The sequence below is a fragment of the Pongo pygmaeus genome, chromosome X (assembly GCF_028885625.2).
Source record: "Pongo pygmaeus isolate AG05252 chromosome X, NHGRI_mPonPyg2-v2.0_pri, whole genome shotgun sequence".
NCBI lineage: Eukaryota > Metazoa > Chordata > Mammalia > Primates > Hominidae > Pongo > Pongo pygmaeus.
The window spans coordinates 158,308,771-158,333,265 of NC_072396.2; the positions used below are offsets into that span (position 1 = coordinate 158,308,771).

The 24,495-nt window shown below is 43.4% G+C and overlaps 1 long non-coding RNA gene across 1 annotated transcript; it reads left to right on the forward strand.

The window, feature by feature from the left end:
• Positions 1-4,149: 4,149 nt before the first annotated feature.
• On the forward strand, positions 4,150-7,078 carry LOC129025016 (uncharacterized). The gene is made up of 2 exons (XR_008497152.1): positions 4,150-4,215; positions 6,669-7,078. It is a non-coding gene; the product is annotated as an uncharacterized LOC129025016 (long non-coding RNA).
• The last annotated feature ends 17,417 nt before the right edge of the window (positions 7,079-24,495 follow it).

Here is a 24,495-nt window from a genome sequence, read left to right on the forward strand (position 1 = left end):
TTGTCCTTGCACTTGGAAACTGCCCCCTCCTGGGGTCCAGGTGCTGTTGTGGCCCCTGCTGGGAATGGTTATTCCAGTGCTTGCTGGGCACTTGGAGGGAAGAGGAAGCACCCTGATGGGGAGGCTGGTTTGCCTGGAACTCTGAGCTCTCCCTTGGCAGAAAGGGGTCTTTCACTCAGCCCCCCCTCACCGCAGCTAGGGCTCCCCAAATCGGAATTCCAGGTGGGAGCAGAAGACAAGGCCAGATCCTCAGCTCCTCCCTCAGGGACTGGGAATGGGATAACATGGCTTTGGGACTTGAGAATCATCGCTAGGCTGCGTAGGGTTGGGAGCAGGAGTTCAGTCCTCTTGGTGGCCTGTGGCTGGCCCTCTGCCTGGTGACCACTGCCTCAGAGAAGTCAGGGGCAGGAGCAGGCCCCAGTTTCCTGGCCCTTCTAAATGCCAACGGCTCAGCTGTGGAGGCAGCAGCCCAACGGCAGAAGGACATCCCATCCCTCGGGCTCCGGGATGCACGTCCCGATGGGAGCCAACAGGAGGAGACAACGTGACTCTCTCCACTGCCCCAGTCTCCCTGGCTTCTGGCAGGGGCCCATGCTCATCACAACTGTCGATTCTCCTACCCCAGGTGCAGCTCTGGGTGGGTGGAGCGATACCGCCCCCCTTGAGGGTTGCTTCCTACTTAGCAAGGCAGCCACCTCCCGGTGCATCCAACCCCAGCCAATGCCTGACCCGGCCTGGCCCAGCCCTTGCCGCTTGCAAGTCACTTAGTTGCTGGAAAAACATCATTATGTGCTTGTTACTGAGAATTCTACCTGTTTGTTTTTTCTTAAAATGTGTGCAAGCTGTTCTGACAAGCCTCAGATGTGCATGGGTCCATTTGGACAGTTGACACTGCACCCAAGGCAGGAGGGGACAGCATGGGGTTTTCTCTGGGGATCCTATAATCCCCTAGTGGAGGATTGAGAATATTCTCTCCTGCCTCTCTCGTAGTTCCCCTCAGCACTGTAGCTCTTCCAACACCACCCTCTGTAGAGCAAACAAGAAGGCATCTGAGGAAACGGGATGTGCCTTTTGGCTCTCCTCCCTGGTGGAACATTAAAAAATCCAAGATTAGTGGAAAGATCATGTGCTACACCCTAGAAGTCTCTTGCTGGCCTGAGATTCACAGTCCCAAAACCCTAATCTCTGGGCCAGTGTCTGCAGCCCTGATTCCTCTAGCCCAAATTCCCCATCACAGCTCTCTGCCCCAGCCTACCTCTCATTACAGGAAGGACACTGCATTTTAGCTTCCCCTCCCCAATACTCTCCCAGCCTATTTTCCTGAAGCTTCCAGAGCTGTGTCTTTGTCCACCCTCACTAGTCTCCAGTAGACGTGATGCACCTTCTGGGCTAAAATGCATTTCATTCAAAAGCTCCCTGCACAATAAAAAACATGGCCTCAAATTTTTTTCGGGCAAGATGTGTCAGAAAAACTCTCTGCTCTGTCATCCCTTTTCTGACCTTTATTCAACAAGTATTTATTGAGCACCTGCTCTGTGCTGGGCCCCAGAGATGTAAAAGCAAGTGACAAGGTCCCTGCCCTCAAGGACAGAGTGCCAGAGAGAAACAGACATGCAGCCAAAATGTCACCACAAGTGGGGCCTATGTAAATGTTCACCAAGCTGTGCTCCTGGGTAGGATTTGTGCACTTGAGTGGAGGCAGGTTACACAACAACTACCAAGCCAAATACATACAACATTAGTGGATAAATCCCCCCACTCCCTCCTCAGATGCTATGGGGTTTTATTAATACATTCCTCTCTGGCACCTCTCCATCCTTGCCCCAGCCCTGCTCCATCAGCCTCACTGGCATCCCTGCCTCTTTACCTTGCCTTGCCTTGCCTTGCCTTTCTGGAACCAGTCCATGTTCCACTCTGCACCTGTCGACCTCTGGGGGAGGAAGGCAGCTCCAATGGGGTGATCCTCACCCGAGCCCAGCAGGCCCCACCGTGCTACAGAGAGTTCTTTACTGTAAGGTCGGCCTGTCACTTCAGCACTTTCAAAGGTGGGTGGGGCCGGCACCTCAGGGTGCTGTGAGCTGGCTGGGCTACATCACTCCTGGGATACTGTGCTGCTAATTCTCTGTCCATCCCAGTCCTCTGCCCCATCTCCTCCAACAAGCCAGCTTCCCCCACAAGTTTAAGTCTGTTCATCCCTTTCTTCCCTATCGTAAATTCTGCACTCCTGAGGTGTTTCCTCTGGGCCTCTACAGTCCAGGGGCTTCTGGCACCACCACCCCTTATTGAGCTGTTCGTCATTGGTGTCTACAGGTGTCTCCCTTCCCCCACAGAAGTCTCCTTCACCTTTGAACACCCACCTGCTGGATGCCACAGGGGTCCAGACAGAGAGGGCCCTAACCACACCCTGCCCCCAACCGGGAAGAGGCCCCTCCCTCCTCCCTGGGCTCCCTGTGCTGCCAGACCCTGACCCCACAGCCTGGGAGGGGCTGCAACCCCAGACTGGGAGCCCCCTAGGTAAGGTGGGGCAGATCTCCCTGGACCCCACTGGACACTGGGGCCCTGGATGAAGATGTCTTTGGAATTCATGAGAGGAATTGGCTCTCCCACCCAGGGCCATGTCCTTGGGGATGGGACAGGTGGGACAGAATGTAGCCTAAGCCTGGGCCTCCCCTCACCTCCTGCACCCCCAGATGGAAGTGGTGGAGATGATGGATCAGATCGTCTACTGGGTGTGGGAGGACTCGTCAGGACTGGGCCAGCCCCAGCTCCAGGGGGCCCCGGCCACAGAGCCCATGGCATTGTCCATGATGCTGCTGAACCTGGCAGAGCAGCTCAGGGAGGCAGACAAGGAACTGGCAGGCAAATACACAGAGCTGGGGAACTGGTGCACTTGGAGGATTCTGCAGCTCATGCAGGTTGGGTGGGCCTAGGGACCTGGGCAGCAGGGGGCCCTCCACTCCCCAACTCCCCAGGGTGTCCTCGGGCTTTACACACCTGGAGAGAGACATAGGGAGGTCCCCACCTGAGGAAGGTGGAGGGCTCAAGGGCTGGAGGGAGGGAGCGGAGCCCTAGGCAAGGCCTGACAGCAGGAGACCCTCCAGATCAAAGTCCCTCCCAGGCATGTGGGTGGCCACCGCACAAAGGTGCTGACCTCCTGGTTGGAGGTGGCAGGTGAGTGGCAGGTGCCTGGAGAATGGGGATGGATGAGGCCTCCACCATGGCTCAGAAGGTCCCCAAGGTCAGGAGCTGCCAAATGGGAGGGGCCAAATGGTGGAGATTGGGGGTGTTGACCCTGAACCTCAAGAAGCCTCAGGGCACCAAGCCCACTTGAGAAGGGCAACAAATGCCAATGACCAAGGCCAAAGCCCAGATTTCACCATCGGGGAATGAACTTCCAAGATTCAGTAATAATTCTGAAATTTATCTCTGGTATGGTTTGGCTGTGTCCCCACCCAAATCTCGTCTTGAATTCCCACATGTTGTGGGAGGGACCCAGTGAGAGGTTCAATTCAATTATCATGGGGGCAGGTCTTTCCCATGCTGTTCTCAGGATAGTGAGTAAGTCTCACAAGATCTGATGGTTTTTAAAAGGGGCGTTTCCCCGCACAAGCTCTCTTCTCTTGTTTGCTGCCATGTGAGATGTGCCTTTCACATTCCACCACGATTGTGAGGCCTCCCCAGCCACGTGGAACTGTAAGTCCATTAAACCTCCTTCTTTTGTAAATTGCCCAGTCTTGGGAATGTCTTTATCGGCAGCATGAAAACAGACTAAAACAGTAAATTGGTGCCAGTAGAGTGGGGTACTGCTGAAAAGATACCCAAAAATGTGTATGGATGAAAAGTTAAATATTAAATTTGAACTCAATTGAACATGGACACAAACAATGGTCACCAAGTCCCGGAACAGGTTGTGTGAGCCCCTTGAGACGTTCATCCACTGCTGTGTCAGAGAAATCTCCATTTCAATCTATTCCTATACATTGAAAAACAACAGACAATCGCAAAAACAAGTTGACCTATTCGTGTTTCTTGAGCCCAGTTGTGAAGGGCCCTCGTGACTGGGCCTCATGCCAAACAACTCGTTACAAAAAGAGCTAGGGTCCCAGACTGCACCAAAGCTTCATGAGACCTCTCCTTGTCTGTGCACAGATGACTGGCCAACTCTGGAGCCCAGGATGTTGCTTCCCAGTCTGGTGGTGAATCCTCCACAATCTGGTGAGTGTAAATATATATATTCCCTTCTCCCCTTCCCATTGCAATTTGCTTATTGTATCAATCTGCTTATTATATCATTTGCTTATTATTATATCACTTGCTTATTATATCTGCATTGCCATTTACATGGGATAAAGGTTGTTTACCCTTAAAGGTATTGTGTGTGTATCTTTTCTTCTCCCCTCACGCATTTCCTGCACAGAAAAATGTGGAAGTGACTTTGGAACTGGGTAAAAGGCAGAGGTTGGATTCCAAATTTTGAAGGGCTCAGAAGAGGACAGAAAAATGTGGGAAAGTTTGAAACTCCCTAGAGACTTGTCGAATTGCTTTGATCAAAATGCTGGTAATTATTATATGAACAATGAAATCCAGACTGAGGTGGTCTCAGATGGGGATGAGAAACTTGTTGGGAATTGGAGTAAAGGTGACTCTCGTTATGTTTTAGCAAAGAGACTGGCAGCATTTTGCCCCTGCCCTAGAGATTTGTGGAACTTTGAATTTGAGAGAGATGATTTAGGATATCTGGTGGAAGAAATTTCTAAGTAGCAAAGCATTCAAGATATGACTTGAGTGCTGTTAAAGGCATTCAGTTTTAAAAGGGAAACAGAGCATAAAAGTTAGAAAAATTGGCAGCCTGTCAATGTGATAGAAAAGAAAATTCCCTTTTCTGAGGAGAAATTCAAGCTGGCTGCAGAAATTTGCATAAGTAAAAAGAAGCCAAATGTTAATCACCAAGACATTGGAGAAAATGCTTCCAGGGTGTTTCAGAGACTTTTGTGGCAGCCCTTCCCATCACAGGCCTGGAGGGCTAGAAGGAAAAAATGGTTTTGTGGGCCAGGCCCTGGGTCCCTCTGCTGTGTGAAGCCTAGGGACTTGGTGCCCTGTGCCCTAACCACTCCAGTTGTGACTAAAAGGGGCCAAAGTATAGCTCGGGCTATTGCTTCAGAGGGTGGAAACCCCAAGCCTTGAGAACTTCCATGTGGTGTTGAGCCTGCGAATGCACAGAAGTCAAGAATTGAGGTTTGGGGCCAGGCATGGTGGCTCACACCTGTAATCCCAATACTTTGGGAGGCCAAGGTGGGTAGATCACTTGAGGTCAGGAGTTGGAGACCAGCCTGGCCAACATGGAGAAACCCTGTTTCTACTAAAAATACAAAAATTAGCTGGACGTGGTGGTGCAAGCCTGTAATCCCAGCTACCCAGGAGGTTGAGGTTGGAGAATCACTTGAACCCAGAAGGTGGAGGTTGCAATGAGCCAAGATCATGCCACTGCACTCCAGCCTGGGTGACAGAGCAAGACACCATCTTAAAAAAAAAAATTGAGGTTTGGGAACCTCCACCTAGATTTCAGAGGATGTATGGAAATGCCTGGATGCCCAGGCAGAAGTTTGCTGCAGGAGTGGGGCCCTCATGGAGAACTCTGCTAGGGCAGTATGGAAGGGAAATGTGGGGTCAGAGCCTCCACACAGAGTCTCTACTGGGGCACCACCTAGTGGAGCTGTGAGAATAGGACCACCATCCTCCACACCCCAGAATGGTAGATCCACTGATGGCTTGCACTGTGCACCTGGAAAAGCTGCAGACACTCAACACCAGCCTGTGAAAGCAGCCAGGAGAGAAACTGTATCCTGCAAAGCCACAGGAGTGGAGCTGCCCAAGTCCGTGGGAGCCCACCTCTTGCATCAGCATGACCTAGACATGAGACATGGAGTCAAAAGAGATCATTTTGGAGTTTTAAGATTTGACTGCCCTGCTGGATTTCAGGCTTGCATGGGGCCTGTAGCCCCTTTGTTCTGGCCAATTTCTTTCATTTGGATCAGCTGTATTTACTCAATGCCTGAACCCCCGTTGTATCTAGGAAGTAACTAATTTGCTTTTGATTTTACAGGCTTATAAGTGGAAGGGACTTGCCTTGTCTCAGATGAGACTTTGGACTGTGGACTTTTGAGTTAATACTGAAATGAGTTAAGACTTTGGGGGACTGTTGGGAAGGCATGATTCACTTTGAAATGTGAGGACATGAGATTTGGGAGGGGAGAGGGCAGAATGCTATGGTTTGGCTGTGTCCCCACCCAAATCTCATCTTGAATTCCCACATGTTGTGGCAGGGACTCAGCAGGAGGTAATTATTCAATTACCATGGGGGCAGGTCTTTCCTGTGCTGTTCTCGTGATAGTGAATAAGTCTCACAAGATCTGATAGTTTTTAAAGGGGTATTTCCCTGCACAAGCTCTCTTCTCTTGTCTGCTGCCATGTGAGACATGGCTTTCACCTTGCACCATGATTGTGAGGCCTCCCTAGCCACGTGGAACTGTAAGTCCATTAAACCTCCTCCTTTTGTAAATTGCCCAGTCTTTGGTATGTCTTTATCAGCAGGGTGAAAACAGAGTATTACAATCTCCAAACCTAACCGTTATTATAATGTAATGATCCATCTTCATCCTCACTTTCAGAGCTGGCCCTCTGGTGCCCAAAGCAGACTCCTGGGGTCCCTGTATTGGGCTCTTACCCACTTCCTGCTGGCCGCAGCATGACACCTGATGCTCCTGGAGCAGCCAACTGGATTCCAGAAGAAAGGCTTCAGTGGTGTGTTTTCCAGAAGGAACCTGGCTCCTAGGATTAACAGTTGAGTCAAATCTCAAAAACCCTTTGCCCTTAACTACTGAAAACTACCAGCATCTATAGCAGTCATAGTCACAAGATTTCCTTTAAATTTTTCAGCAATTGTTTTCCTAAAGCATTCTGTAAAGACTGGCTTGAAGTTTGTTTAGTTGAGATAAAAATGTGTTTGACTGCACTCCAGCCTGAGAGACCGAGTGACATACTGTCTCAAAAATAAATAAATAAATAAGTTTTTTAAAACGTGTTTGAGAACCACATTTTTCTCCGATGCTTTATTTTTTTCTTTATATTTTTATATTCTTTATTTCTTGGGATTCGAGACAATTTATCAGAGACACAATTGTACACAGCTTTGGAGTTTTTCCTTCTGGAGATTCTCCTTTTTTTTCTTGCAAGATGAGAATTCCCCATGGTGCTCTTTCTGAAGACACTTATGACTTAAATGGAGTCAAACAAGTAAAAACTAAATTCCATTCTTAAAATTCCTTCATTCAATGCTACAAACGCTGGTGTGCCAAATCATCAAGTGAGATTTTTTATCCTGTTCTGTGTTATTATTAAAAATGTATGAACAGGCCGGGCACAGTGGCTCACTCCTGTAATGCTAACACTTTGGGAGGCTGAGGTGGGCAGATCACTTGAGCTCAGGAGTTTGAGACCAGCCTGGGCAACATGACAAAACCCCATCTCTACCAAAAATACAAAAAAAAAATAGCTGGGCATGATGGCACGCACCCATAGTCCCAGCTACTCAGGAGGCTGAGGTGGGAGGATCACTTGAGCCTGAGAGGCAGAGGTTGCAGTGAGCTATGACTGCACCACTGCACTCCATCCTGAGTGGCAGAATGAGACTGTGTCTCAGAAAAAAAATATGACTATTGTCTATTTTATATTCATTTTTAATTACACAAACAAAACATGAATATAATCTCATTTTAAAATATTAAACAAATACAAATAAAATAAAAACCCCATGTAGTCACTCTCTGGCCCCTCTCAATCGCACCCCCCTTTCTGAGAAGATCTGTCCTGATGTTTTTCTGCATATTTACCTGCATATATGTACACACACAATAGACAGTTTATCATGCCAGCTGCTTATCATGCAACTTACTTTCTTCACTTAACTAAGCATGGGAGAATGTTGGGAGAGTGTTGTTAACTACAGGTCAGTATTTCATAGCATGAGCATAGTAAGGTTTATTTGACCCTTCCCCTTCTTGGTGAATATTCAGGTATTTTCCAGGGTTTTGCTAATAGAAACAATGCTGCAAGAGCCTTGCTCAGATCTCTTGTGCACAGGTGTGAGCTGTATGACAGATGCTGAGTTAGGTAGAGTGACACTAGATTGCTTCAACAAAGAGACCTGCAATAAAGCAGTAGCTTAGAGAAAATTGAGGATCGTTTCTCATGGAAGTCTGAGCCACGTAGTCCTGGTTGATGGGGCAGCTCTGCTCCACACAGTCACTCAGAGACCCCAGCTCCTCACATTGCCTTTTTCCTCTCTTCTCTAGGACAGCACTTCTCAAACTATCTATGGTGAAAAGCCAGTTTATTTCATTCAATTGTGGAATGAAATATTTTTTAACTTGCAATAAAGATGCCATGGTGATATTCTGTTACTATAAAAGCCTTAATATCTGTACTAACCCAATGTAAACTAAAAATAAAATCCTAAGCCCCCAGCTGACTGAACAGATCCCCTCTTGGCCAGGGGGACATTAGAAAACCTTAAAAATGAGTTCACAGCCATGACGAGACAGGATGTCAGACATGCCTCATTGTACCCCCTCCCTTTTGGAGATTAAACACAACAACTAACCTGCATTGGTGTTAAAATAGAGATCATAAGACTGACAGAACACACTCTTGATGACAATTAGATGCGAAATTATAAACAGGACCTAAGGCCATGCCACGCAAAGGTTAAGTCCCACACCCCTGCACTTACAGAATGAACTGTGCTCTCACTGCCACAAGCTTTTTCTTTTTCTCTAGCAGCTAAACAAGCACTGGCCTTGAAATAAGCAAGATTATAAACAATTGCAGCTCAGTCAGCTTCAGACATGGACTAACTGAACCTCTGTTCCACCAGGCATAACTACAGCTTTGATTGGACAAGAGATCGATGTCAGTAACTTTCTCCTGATAAGACCAGCAGCCACATGCTTGTTCTTGCCAGTTTACAGAGATTTCATGCTTGAGTGACTTCATGTCCTGAAAAGACCTTTGGATGTATAGGACCTAACTGTAATACATTTAAATGTTGAGTCTCCACCCCAAAGTGAACATGGGTCATATGTTACATGCATGTTTGTTCAGTACACATGTGTCAGGACCCCCTTTATGAATATTCATAGCTCTTCCTGTAACCTGTTGAATATGTATGTTTAGCTAACCTGTCCAGCACCAAGATCCTAGCCCAACCCCTCCTCCTTCAAAGTGCCTGTCTCTTGTCTTGGCCAGAGGCATGCTTCCCAGCCTGCAGGATGACCACCTTGCAAGCTGTAACCCTTAAAAAGAAGTAAAGTCTCCTTTTTCCTTTCCAAATTTATAGATTTGTTTAAAAGTTAACGCTGGTCATGGACCCACCATTAACAGACAATTTGTGGGTGCACAGTGGTTCAGGGACCCTGCTATAGCAGCTCCACTTGAGGAGGAGCTTGAGTGGGGAGTGGGCACCACACTCACCCCAAGGGATGCTGGGTAATCTCGTCTCACTGAGCAGCCTAGCACCCAGGAATAATAGCCGTTGGGCCAGAGAGACAATGAGCAGTCTCACCCACAGATCCCCAGAAGTGGCATTTACTGGGTTCAAAAGGTACAGGCATTTTAAAAGTAGATTCTGGCAACTTTCCCTCCAAAAAAGCCTGTACCAAGTGGCAAGAGTTCCCATGTCCCCCTACCCTAGCCAAAACCAATAGGCAAAAATGGCAGGTACTTCCTTATCATTTGCACTTCGCTGATTACTAGTGCAGTCAGGTTGAACATCTTTTTACTATTACAGACCATTCAATGGCATCTTCTGTAAACTGCTCTTTCATACTCTTTGCTGATTTCCCTATGGACATGCAGTTCTTTTTATATGCTTGATAGTAATCCTTTGTCTGTTATGTACGTTGTAGATGCTTCTTCCACGGTGTTTTTTTGTTTGTTTGTTTTCTTTTGGTTTTTTTTGAGACAGAGTCTCGCTCTGTTGCCCAGGCTGGAGTGCAGTGGCGCAATCTCGGCTCACTGCAAGCTCCACCTCCAGGGTTCACGCCATTCTCCTGCCTCAGCCTCCTGAGTAGCTGGGACTACAGGCACCCACCACCACGCCCAGCTAATTTTTTGTATTTTTAGTAGAGACGGGGTTTCACCACGTTAGCCAGGATGGTCTCGATCTCCTGACCTCGTGATCCGCCCGCCTCAGCCTCCCAAAGTGTTGGGATTACAGGCATGAGCCACCGCGCCCGGCCCCGCAGTGTTATTTTTAACTTAGTTAATGGTGCATTTATTGTCCTGTAGAAGTTATATTTTTCACAGTTATGTCCTCAAATGTATCAGGCTTTTCTTTTATGGTGTGTGCATTTTGTGCCTTACTTAATAACATCTTCTTTATCCTCTAGTCTTGTTTTCATAAATTTGCTTGTATAGTTTTTTATAGTTTTGTTTTTTATGTTTAGACTTTTTATTAATCACTCAGGAATATTGTCTTTTCTATGATATATAGTTAGAATCTATTATTTTGTTTTCCTTACATGAATAGCCAATTGTCCCAACACCATTCTTCCCCCGATTATTTGAAATGCCAAGTTCATCACATAGAAAGTAAGCTCCATGCTTCCGTGAGGGCAGAGGCTTTGTTTTCCTCACCCCTAAAATAATGTCTGGCACATCATGATTTGTCAACTGAATGGATGGATGAATGAATGAATGAATGAATGAATGAATTCTAAATAGCCAAATTTTCATGGGTGTGTTTCTGGAATTTCTGTTGTCCTATCAATTAATATGCTGATTCTTGCTTCAATACTCTACTGTTTTAACTATTGCTTTATAAGTTTTGATATCTAGTAGGCTCTTTCTTTTAAGATTTTTTGCCAATCTTGTACCTTTCTCTTCCAAATTGATTTAAGATTTGCCTCACAGGTTCTATTGAAATCCTTTGAGGATTATGATTGGGGTTGCATTAAAGTTATAGATTAATTTCAGAAGAGCAGACGTCTTTCAAAGTTGAATCTTTCTATCCAATAACATGACATATCTTATCATTTATTCAGGCTGCTTTTATGTCCTGTAGTGAGTTTTTATATTTTTCTTTATATCAGTCTTATGCATTTTTATACCTTTTAAGTTCAAATGATTTTATAGTTTGCATTGCTCTGGGGATTACAAGGTTTTTAAAAATAGTATATTGGTTAATTGGTCATTCCTAGAAAGGTAGAGCTTGTGAAAACATCTCATGTGAACACTAAAGATTTGTCAGGTGCTTCTTTTAGATTCTTTAGAAAATGAGCACAACATAGCTGAATAATTACAGTCTTTTCTCGTCCAACATTTATACTCTGTATTTCTTTCTTGTCTCACATTGATCAGGCTGAGTCCATTACGGAAAGTTGGCAAGGATGCTGTGAATAGGTGCTGAATTTTATCAAATGCTTTTCCTACATCAGTTGAGATAATATATTATGTTTTCCCTTTAACCAGTAATGAAGTGAATTACATTAATAACTCTGTTAATATTGATTTGTCTTTGCATTCTTGGAGGGAACCTGTAATTTGACATGATAAAGGATCCTTGTAATGTCCTCATGGATATGAGGTATCTTTGTGTTTTTGTTCATGAAGAAGATTGATCTACACAGTGCTTTTACTGTATTCTTATTCCAATTTTGGTATCGGGATTGTAATAGCCTCATAAAATGGGTTTGGATGCTTTCTATCTTTTTCAATGCAGGGAAGGGTTTGTACAATATGGGAATTACCTATTTCAATTCAGATTTAGCAGAATTTAACCATATAACCACCTGGGCCTGATGCAATATTGAAGCATAGATCTTTGACTATCTTTACATTTCTTCTACGGATATTGGTTTATTCTGATTTTCTACTTCTTGACCAATTATTATAATTTATATTTTCCTAGAAAATTTTCTATTTTATCTATATTTTCTAATGTATTAACATAAAACTATATATAGTATTCTTTTTTTGTGTGTGAGACAGAGTCTTGCTCTGTCACCCACGCTGGAATGCAGTAGCACAATCTCGGTTCACTGCAACCTCCACCTCCTGGGTTCAAGTGATTCTCCTGTCTCAGCCTCCTGAGTAGCTGGGATTACAGGCATGTGCCACCATGCCTGACTAATTTTGTATTTTTAGTAGAGATGGGGTTTCTCCATGTTGCCCAGGCTGGTCTCTAACTCCTGACCTCAGGTGATCCGCCCACCTCAGTCTCCATTGCATCCGGCCTATATATAGTATTCTCTTACAAGTTTTAGAAAAATTGACTCTGCATCTGAAGTTTACACCCTGTCATGTTTCTTATCATATTTATTTGTTTTTTCACCTTCTTTTCTCCTGACCAATATCTCCATGAATTTGTGCATTTTTAAATATTGGTCTTTTCAACTATTCTGGGCTTTTTGCAATTCATTTATTTTATTAATCATTATTTTCAGTATTGGGGGCTTTCCTTTGGTTACTAATTTCTTATTTTAGTGCTTTGGATTCAATAAATATGGTTTCTGCCTTTGAACTTGAGATTTTCTTTGTGACCAAATATATAGTCAGTCTTGGATAATGTTTCATATACTTTTGAGAAGAAAATCTGTGTTATCTGATTGTCAGATGCAGTTATACACACTGTGCACCTTACGTCAAGCTCCTGACTTGAGTTATTCAGATCCTCTATATTCTTATTTATTTTGTTGTTTCCTTGGTCTGTCAGTTCCTGAGAGAAGCATAGTAAGTCTCTTTCACTCTGACTATGAACTTGTCAATTTTTTTTGAACTTCTATCAAGTTTTTGTTTCACATATTATGAAACTATATTGGGCACCAAGCCTTTAAGCTTGTGTCTTTTACATATAGGAATAGTCATATTTGTCCCTGAGAAAGCTTTTTGCTTTGGGCTCCATTTTACATGATAGTAGTATTGTTCTACCTGCTTTCTCTCTGTTAGTATTTTCCCGGCATTTTTAAAATCCATTTATTTTGACCCTTCTCATTATTTGTTTTGTAAAAAGACCCTGAGTTTGTTGGGAGTAGTAGTGTTGCAAGTTTCAAATCTACATTTCCCATCCTTCCTTGCAGATAGGGGTGGCCAGTAAAATGAGAGTGGAAGTCATTGGGTGGAGCTTCTAGAAAGTTCCTGACAGTGAGCTGAATTACCAGGAGCTGCTCCGTTTGGTCCCCATACTTTCTATTTCTCCTAACCTAGAACACATACTTGATGGCTGGAGCTTCAGCAGCCTAGTTGGTGCAGATAGAAAAAAAAAGCCAAGAAAATCGTAAAGATCTCTCTTGACATCCTCAAGCAACTAACCAAAGCCAGCAACTGCCTACTTCCATATGTCTCCATACGTGGAAAAAATAAACTCTTTTGTGTTTAAATCCCCATTGCTGGTTTTCTGTTACTCCATTGAACACAATTCCTAATTAATACATTGCCTGTGGAGGCAACCAGTATTACCCAGTTTTTGTTTATTCTTCCAGAGATATTCTTTTTACTGTCATCATTTTAAGTATATTTTCAACTTTTTATAACGGGCAATTTCAGACATACACATAAATAGCAAATGGTATAATGAACCTCCACGTACCCACCACCCAACTTCAACAATTATCCATTGACCTTCTATGCATGTACATGCACACACACACACACAAACATGCACATTCCTGTTTTATACAAATGCTAGCATGCTACTCACACTGTGCTTTACTTTTCTTTCTTAAATTAACAATGTGTGTTGGAGATGGTTTATATCAGCACCTGATTTCTTCATTCTCTTTAATGTCCATCTAGTATTCTTTTATCTCTTCACAAAAATATATCTGTAGAATCAATTCCTGCCTGTGCAATTGCTGGGTCAAAAGGTACACAATTTGTAATTTTGATAGATGTTGTCAAATTACCCCCACAGAAGTCGTACCAGGTCCAACTCCCAAAAGTAACATAGTGAGAGGTGACAGCGTGCTGGCAGTCCTCACAGCCCTCGCTTGCTCTCGGCACCTCCTCTGTCTGGGCTACCATTTTGGTGGCACTTGAGGAGCCCTTCAGCCCACCGCTGCACTGTGGGAGCCCCTTTCTGGGCTGGCCAAGGCCGGAGCCCACTCCCTCAGCTTGCAGGGAGGTGTGGAGGGAGAGGCGCGAGCGGGAACCGGGGTTGCGTGCGGCGCTTGCGGGCCAGCTGGAGTTCGGGTGGGCGTGAGCTTGGCGGGCCCTGCACTCGGAGCAGCCGGCCGGCCCTGCCGGCCCGGGCAATGAGGGACTTAGCACCCGGGCTAGCGACTGCGGAGGGCATACTGGGTCCCCCAGCAGTGCCAGCCCACCGGCGCTGCCCTCGATTTCTCACGGGGCCTTAGCTGCCTTCCCGCGGGGCAGGCCTCCGGACTGCAGCCCGCCATGCCAGAGCCTTCCCCCACCTCCCTGGGTTCCCATGCAGCCCGAGCCTCCCCGACGAGCGCCGCCCCCTGCTCCACGGCGCCCAGTCCCCTGGACCACCCAAGGGCTGAGGAGTGCAAGCACACGGCGCAGGACTAGCAGGCAACTCTACCTGCAGCCCCGGGTGCAGGATCCACTAGGTGAAGCCAGCTGGGCTCCTGAGTCTGGTGAGGACGTGGAGAGTCTTTATATCTAGCCCAGGGATTGTAAACACACCAATCGGCACTCTGTATCTAGCTCAAGGATTGTAAACACACCAATCACCACCCTGTATTCAGCTCAAGGTTTGTGAGTGCACCAATCGACACTCTGTAGCTAGCTGCTCTGGTGGGGCCTTGGAGAACCTTTATGTCTAGCTCAGGGATTGTAAACACACCAATCGGCACTCTGTATCTAGCTCAAGGTTTGTAAACACACCAATCAGCACCCTGTGTTTAGCTCAAGGTTTGTGAGTGCACCAATCGATACTCTGTATCTAGCTGCTCTGGTGGGGCCTTGGAGAACCTTTATGTCTAGCTCAGGGATTGTAAATACACCAATCGGCACTCTGTATCTAGCTCAAGGTTTGTAAACACACCAATCAGCACCCTGTGTTTAGCTCAAGGTTTGTGAGCGCACCAATCGATACTCTGTATCTAGCTGCTCTGGTGGGGCCTTAGAGAACCTGTGTGTCGAAACTCTGTATCTAACTAATCTGATGGGGACATGGAGAACCTTTGTATCTAGCTCAGGGATTGTAAATGCACCAATCAGCGCCCTGTCAAAACAGGCCACTTGACTCTACCAATCAGCAGGATGTGGGTGGGGCCAGATAAGAGAATAAAAGCAGGCTGCCGGAGCCATCAGTGGCAACCCGCTCGGGTCCCCTTCCACACTGTGCAAGCTTTGTTCTTTCACTCTTTATAATAAATCTTGCTACTGCTCACTCTTTGGGTCCACGCTGCTTTTATGAGCTGTAACACTCACCGCGAAGATCTGCAGCTTCACTCCTGAAGCTAGTGAGACCACCGGGGGGAACGAACAACTCCAGACGCACTGCTTTAAGAGCTGTAACACTCACCGCGAGGGTCCGTGGCTTCATTCTTGAAGTCAGTGAGACCAAGAACCCACCAATTCCAGACACAATAGGACAGTGCCTATTTGCCCACACTCTTGCCAACATTGGGTGCTATCAAACTTTTCTATTTTCACCAGTCTGATAAATGAAAGCAGGCAATTCTGATTTGGATTTCTCTTATTTGGAAGTCATTTGTATTTCTCTCCAGTGAACCGTATTCCTAGTTTATGCCTGTTTTGCTTGTGGTGTTGTCATTTTTCTTACTATTTTGTAGGAGCTATTAAATAATAGGAAAACTAGCCTCCTTGTCTCCAACAGGAATTGCGAATAATTTTCCCGGTTCAACATTTGCCCTGGACTTTGCTGGTAGGAAGTTTTGTATTGAAGAAACTTTTTGTTTTTATGTACTGAATTAATCAAGCTTGTCTGTTTTGGCTTCTATCATACTTTAAAAGGCCTTCTCTCTTCCAACATATTTTAAATGTCCCATATTTTCTTCCAATATTTTTATAGCCTTTTTTTTAATCTTTAAATCTGATCCATCCAGAATTTAGTTGGTTGCACATTATGAGGTGGGATTCAACTTCACATTTTTCCCAGATGGCCACCTACTTGTCCCTACACCATTTATTGAATAACCCATCTTTCCCCAAGGAACTGAAATAACATTTCTATCATATTCTAAATTCCTCGTTTGTATTTGGATGTATTTTAGACTTTCTGTTTTTTCTATTGTTCTGTCTTCTATTCATATATTAGTATTACACTGTTCTTTTAAATTACTCTCAATTTGTATTTTAATATAATTATTATTAAATATTATGTCAAACATATATTATGTTATAGTAAGTATTATATTAAATATTACCTCACACATATGTTATAAGTATTGTATTAAATATTACATCAAACATATATTATGTTATAAATATTATATTAAATATTACATCAAACATGTTATAAGTATATTAAATATTACATCAAACATATATTATATTATATTAAATATTACATCAAGCATGTATTATGTTATAATAAGTATTATATTAAATGTTACATCAAACATATATTATTATGTTATAGTATTATATTAAATATTACCTCACACATATAAGTATTGTATTAAATATTACATCATACATATATTATTATGCTATAAGTATTATATTAAATATTACATCAAACATATATTATGTTATAATAAGTATTATATTAAATATTACATCAAACATATGTTATAAGTATTATATTAAATATTACATCAAGCATATATTGTTATAATAAATATTATATTAAATGTTACATCAAACATATTATTATGTTATAGTAAGTATTATATTAAATATTACCTCACACATATAAGTATTGCATTAAATATTACATCAAACATATATTATTGTTATAAGTGTTAAATATTACATCAAACATATATTTGTTATAAGTATTCTATTAAATATTACATCAAACATATATTATTGTTATAGTATTATATTAAATATTACCTCACACATATAAGTATTCTATTAAATATTACATCAAACATATATTGTTATAAGTATTATATTAAATATTACATCAAACATATATTATTATGTTATAATAAGCATTATATTGGTAGGACTACTGCCCCTTTCATTAGTCTTCCTTTTCAGAATACTTCTGGCTAATTTTACTCCTTTAGTTTTCTACACCAATGTTAGAATCATCTTGACGAATTCCGAAATTTTCTGTGGTTGTGTGTGTGGGATCATCTTTAATTTAGAGATTAATGTAGGGAAATTTTGCTTCTTTATGAAGTTCACTTTTTCTATCTGAGAATATAATAGACCACTCCATTCACTCAGGACTTTTTTGATGGCCCTGAGGAGCATTTTAAAATTTCTTTACATAGATCTTGCACATTTCTTGTTAAATTTATTTCAAGGTATTTTATTGTTTTTATTAAATGGCGTCTTTTCTTTTATTATATGTTCTAACTTATTGTTTGTCTCAATGATTTTGTACCCATACAACTTACTGAATTCTCCTTACTCTTCCTAACATTTTTTTTTTAATTTGTTTTTGTTGCTGTTGTTGTTGTTGTTGTTTGTTTTGAGACAGAGTCTCACTCTGTCCCTCAGGCTGGAGTGCAGTGGTGCAATCTTGGCTCGCTGCAAGCTCTGCCTCCCAGGTTCATGCCATTCTCCTGCCTCAGCCTCCCGAGTAGCTGGGATTACAGGCGTGTGCCACCACACCTGGCTATTTTTTTTTCTATTTTTAGTAGAGACGGGGTTTCACTGTGTTAGCCAGGATGGTCTCGATCTCCTGAACTTGTGATCCCCCGCCTCAGCCTCCCAAAGTGCTGGGATTACAGGCGTAAGCCACCGCGCCCAGCCCTACTCTTTGTAACTTTTTTAGTAGATTCCCTTAGATTTTTCCTGATGCAGAGACATATATATAATAGATAATCTGCAAATAATCATTGTTTGAATTCTGCTTTCTAATGTCCCAACTTTTCAGACTGTGAAATACAGCCTAGATACAGAGGACTGTGTAAATCATATATATTTTTACATGCATTTTCTGCACTTTAAAACTCTACAGTTATAAAGTGAACATACGCAGCTAACCCCCTGGACCCCAGATCAAGGGCTAGAGCCTTGGCCGCCACCCCAGCCCAGAGTGTGTCCCTGGCAATCGCCTTCTTACTAAATTTTTCGTAATCTTCCTTGCTTTGCATCAGAGTTTTGCCACTGAAGCACACATCCATCCATAAATCATATGATTCCACTTTGCTGTTTTTGAACTTTACATAAATGTAACTGTAATGTATGTTTTTTGCATGTCTTGCTTTTTTCATGCATCACTGTGTCTTTAAAATCCATCCTTACTATAGCATACATAAAGTGTATTCCTTTGCATCCCGGTAGAGTATTCCACTGTACAACATTACCATGATGTATTTATCCATCCCACCCCTGCTGAGTATTTGTTTTATTTTCAGCCACCAAATGCTGTGATGAACCATTGTACAATTTTCCTGTGGCTGCTGCAACAAAGTACCACAAAGTGGTCGACTTACAATAACAAAAATGGATTCTCCCACAGTTCTGGAAGCCGGAAATCCAAGATCAAGCCATCAGCAGAGCCACACTTCCCCTGAGGGTTTGAGGAGAGATTCTCTTTCTTGCTTCTTCCTCCAGCTTCTGGTGCTCCAGGCTTGAGGCCACATCACTCCACTTTCTACTTCCATATTCACAAAGCCTCTCTCAAATGGCCTCGTGCCTTTCTTTTATAAGGACACTTCTCATTGGGTTTAGGGCCCACGTGGATAACCAAGGATGATGTAATCTCGAGATCCTTAACTTAATTACATCCACAAAGACCATCTTCCCAAATAAGATCTCATTCATGGTGCCTAGGGATTAGGACATGGGCATATATTATTTTTGTTGTGGAGTGGGGGGCACCATTCAAAGTATTGCAACCATCTACACTTGCTTTCTGGCGCCCACATACACAAGTGTCTCTAGAGTTTGTATACTTAGCAGTGGAACTGCTGGGTCATAGGGGAAGTGTGTCTTCAATATTACTACGGGATGCCAACTCTTTTCCCAAAGCACACTCCACCAGCAGTGTGGGAAGTTTCCATTGCTGCACAGCTTCGCCAGCTTGCAACTGTGATACTTTTTGGTTTCTGCCAATCGGGTGGGTATGTAATGGTATCTCCCGCTAATATTAACTTACAGTTCTGAAATGACAAATGAAGTCGGGCACTTTTCATATGTTGTGAAGAATTGTCTGTTCAAGACTTTGGCCCATTTTTCTATTGTAGTCTATGTATTTTTCTTATTTTTTGTTCCTTCTATCTTCTAGTTATGAGAACTTAGTTACATGTTTGTTTCCCTTCTGTTCTCCAAATCTCCCATCAGAATCTCTAATGTTGCCCATCTCACCAAAACCTATAGGAAAGGGAATTCTGGAAAACATAGTTCAGGCTAGCCAAGTTGACACATTACAAAGCCACCTCAATCCATTTCTTGAACTCTCCTCAAATTACTCAGTCTGCATGTGACATTCGTTTCCTGTCAGACAGCTGTTACAGACGTGTAGCATGTTTTATCATTCAATAAAATATTTATTAATTCCCATGTTACTGTCCTTGAGCCCTGGGTGATTTCAATGTGCATTTCTTCTTTTCTAAACACGTGGGGATTTTTCTAGTTATATACAGTGAGCTTCTTCCTCTCTGCAGTGAGGGAGATGTGCGCCATCTCAGAGAAAGTACTTTAGAAAAAAACCTATTAGATTTGGACTTTTGTGGGGTATTTTGAGGAGGTTCCGAAGAAGCCGGGGTTTTCTCTAAGCACTGTCAGAGAGTGAGGACAAGTCTATGATTGGGTATCTTAGTAAATCTTTTCTCTGGGGAGGGCAGGCTAGAACAAAGCTAAAGCTGTAATTTGTAAAGAAGCAGCAGTCACCCACACTAGCCAAGCAGGAGGAGGACATTTGGTATTTTGTGGGTTGCATGTTAACCTTGTTTTTATCTGCACTTAGACAAAATAATGAAGTGGCCTTGCTTTGTCTCATTTTCTCATGGTCTCCAAGTAACCTTGTCTGAGGTTGGTATTCTGCGAGATTGTTTATGTCCAATAGGAGAACAGCATGGCCTCCCTGCAAGGGCCAGGCCAGCTTCCAAATGTCAGGGTCTGCTGTTTATTTTCCCTTTCTCTTGGGTTTCTAGCTTAATGACACTGTGGTCAGAGATCACACTCTGAATGATTTTAACCCTTTGAAACATGGTAAGATTTGCTTTAAGTTCCAGTTTGTGGTTGGTTTTCATGAATATTCCATGTGTGCCCAAGAGAATGTGCAGTCTGCAGTTGGGTGTGATGTTCCACATATGCCCATTAGGTTAAGCGGCCAGTTCCTACTCAAAACCATATCCTAAATTGTATTGTGTTTGCTTGATCTACCAATTACCGACAGAGGTGTGTTAAAGTCTTCCAACACTGCATATGAATTAGTCTTGGAAAAAAAATGAACTCACATCTGATTAACCTTCTGAATCCAACTACCAATACAGAAAATACAGAGTTTACTACCCTACAGGGCTGCAGCCATTAATATCCAGACTGTGGGGAATGCCACAGTACGAATAACACTGTTTTATTCAACAAATACATTGCAAGGGGAAAGCAAGAGACAGAGGGAGAACCTGTAGATTAAAAGACACTTAAAACCAGGCCAGGCACAGTGGCTCACTCCTGTAATCCCAGCACTTTGGGAGACCAACACAGGAGGATCAGTTGAGCCCAGGAATTCAAGACCAGCCTGGGCAACATAGCGAGATTCCATCTCTAAAACAAATTTTTTTTTTAATTAGCCAGGTGTGATGACACATGCCTGTGGTCCCAGCTACTCAGGAGGCTGAGGTGGGAGGATGGCTTGAGCCTGGGAGATGAAGGCTGCAGTGAACCTGGATGACAGCCTAGGAAACAGAGCAAGACTCTATCAAAAAAACAAACAAACAAACAAAAACATAAAACCATTATCAATCAGTGTATGAACCTCAGATGGCTTCTTATCCAAGCAAACTATAAAGGAAATATGTGACAATGGAGAGCTTGAATACTGACTGGCTATGTGACAATAATTAAAAATTATCACTAATTCTTAGTGTGATCATGTCATTATAGGATGTCTGGACTTTGCCTCAAAATACTTCAGGAAATTCTGGGAAGATGGCAGTGGCATAGCTCTCTAATCTCCCCAAATCCTCGCATAAAACAGAACCGGTGGCAGAATCAAAACTCCAAAGACAACATTTACAACAGTGCAAGTGGAAAGGTCTTCCTAATGAGCTCCAAAATACAAGTCGGTGGGTGCAAACCACCAAGAGCCACAAAATCCACAGAGCAGCCTGAGTGCAGGGTTCTGCTTTATGTGAGGATTTGGGGAGATTAAAGATTCATGCCACTGCCATCTTCCCAGAATTTCCCGAATTATTTTGAAGCAAAGTCCAGACATCCTATGATTTCTCTCATAGATTGCAAGTGTGGGCCTATAAGACATACTCTATTAACATAACTACAATGCCACGATCATATTAAGCCCAGGTAACAAACGGACAGGTGACTGACTTGAGAACAGAGGACACCAAAGTAGTCAACAGGTGCTCATTGGAAAACCAGGCAGGCCAATTTGAGAACAGCAGCTCAACCTAGGAGGGGTTTTGCTGAAGGCAATGGAAAGTGAACAAAGGGGGCCCTCAGTAAGGTCTGGCCTCTGTGAGTACCTGAAACCTGCCAGACAGGGCTCCCTTCTAGGATAGAGCCCCACACTGGGGGAAACTGCTGGAGAGAAGCTGAAATCAAGGAAAACACAGAGAGCAGAGCCAAAAGAAAGAGGAGATCTAGCTCAAGGTCAGCTGGAGGAATTGAACCAGAAGCTTCAGAAGGCACACCACCACATTTTTGATCATTAAAAGAAAACAATGAAAGAAAGAGGGAGATGGGTGAAGTTAGAAAAGCTATCCTGAACCATGCCTCCTTCTGAAAGTTAAAGAAAAATAATTTCACATGAAAACTACCGTGGTAAAATCCCATACCTTTTCTTATAATGAAAGCTGTTTGGGGAAAAAAAAAAAGCTGTACTGTAAGAAAAAAAAGCAAATAAAGAACAGATTCCTATCTATCTGAAAAGAACAGATTCCTATCTGGAAAGACAGCAAGCACACCAGAAAGCTATGTCCTCAAAACAAATCCAAACTAGAATTACGATTTCCCAAACAAGCAGAAAGAAATTAAGAAAGTAATGCAAGACATGAAAGAAAAACATAAATCAGAATTAGCAAAACTCGGAAATTAGGTGATAGGACTCAGGAAAGAATTAGAAACAAGATTTTTAAATGTTAAAAATGAAAACTAAATTGGAAGGAACACAAAAACACAACAGATAATGTATTAAGGGACATAAAAGGTGAAAGCAAGGACTTTTCTTAGCACAAGAAATAATGAAGAAATAGATTAAAAGGATTTGAGACAAAGTGACAAATATCGAAGTGACCTTATGGGTAATCAAGTTAAAATCATCAGAGTGGACCAGTATCCAATATGAGTCATGTCCTTATAAGAACATAACAAGGAAATTGGGGCACAGATGATACACCCAGAGGGAAGATGATGTGAAGAGACACAGGGAGAAGACGGCCATCTACAAGCCAAGGAAAGAGGCTTGGAACACATCCTGCTCTCACAGCCCCCGGAAGGAACCCACCTTGCCAATAACCTGGATCCATTTCAGTTGTTGAAGCCCCCAAGTCTGTGGTATTTTGTTATGGCAACTGGAACAAATCCATCCACTCCCAAATCTGAGTGAATCCCAATTTTCAGCTCTGTCCACTCTGGTGTTTCACTCATCTATTAAGATTTTATTTCAATGAGCATTTTTACTTTCTAAGATTTCACCTTGGCTTTCTTATCTGCCTATCTTTGTTCTGTGACCTCCTAATTTTCTTCTATGGGTGCTAGTCCTCCTTTCTTTATTTGGAATTTCCCAGGACTCTCTTTCAGGGCACTGGACTTGTGGTGTGTTTTATGCTTGCAGTCTGAGAGTTTGTCCTCAGAGAGAGAGATTTTCCACAGGGGTCCTGAGCATGCCTGGGTGGTAGTCCCCTGCTTATCTGCAGTTTCACTCTCCACAGTTTCAGTACCCGTGGCCAACCTCAGCCCAAAAATATTAAGTGGAAACTTCCAGAAATAAACAATTCAATTAAATAAACCATTTTAAATGGCGCTCCCTTCTGAGTAGCATGATGAAACCTCAAGCCTGCTCCATCCTACCCGGAGCGTGAGTCCTCCCTTTTATCCAGCCATAATTTCTGCAGCTTCAAAAACTAGCACGAATTTCTTATTCCTTCTTCACAGTTTCATGGATGGAAGATTTGTTCTTACTGCAGCTCTTAGCAACATCAACATGTATTTTAGGGCCATTATTAAGTAAAAGAAGGGTAACTTGAACACAAGCACTGTGATACCGGGAGAGTCATTCTGAGAACGAAGGTGGCTACTAAGTGGCTAATTGGCAAGTGGCTACTAAGAGGCGTTGACAGCGTGGAGCCACTGTACAAAGGGAGGATTCACATGCTGGACAGGACGGAACGAGACTTTATCATGCTACTCAGAGTGGTGCACAATTTAAAACTTTTAATTATTTCTGGAATTTTCCATTTAATATATTTGGACCACAAGTCACTGAAACCACAGAAAGTAAAACAGAGGAGAAGAAGAGACTACCGCCTTTGGGAAAAGGGTCTTTGCAGATATAATTAAGGTAGGGATGTCGAAATTAGGTCATTCTGGATTAGCGTGAGCCCTAATTCAATGACAAGGGGCCTTGTAAGTGACAGAAGAAGAGAAAGACATACAGCAGAGGCTGGAGTGAGGCAGCCATCAAGCTCAGGATGCCTGGAGCCTTCTGGAGCTGGGAGAGGCAGGAAGGAGCCTTCCCTAGAGCCTCTGGGGGGAGTGTGGCCCTGAGACACCTGGATTTTGAACTTCTGGCCTCTAGGACTGGGAGAGGATCCACTTCCTTTGTTGTGAGCCACCCAGTTTATGATGCTTTGTTCTGGCAGCCACAGGACACTAAAGCCCATAGTGTACCAGGCAGAGTGGGATGTCTACTTGCCAGAGCAGCCCAGCCCAGTGAGAACTTTTGGTAGGGAGAAAGGCTGATATTATGAGGAAGGCTGCCTGCAAGAGGTAGAATCAGGCAGCATCCTGAAGGAAATGAAGGTTTTGATCAAAGAAGCATGAGCAAATGCTGAGATAGGCAAGGATGGCATGTGTCCAAGGCACATACGTGTGTCACCCTGGTGGCTTCTGTGCACACAAAGGAGGGGGCAGGTGAGGCTGTGGAGGAGTCAGGCCAGCTCTGCCACCCCTGCAAAGCATGGCCCTCTGGAAGCATGC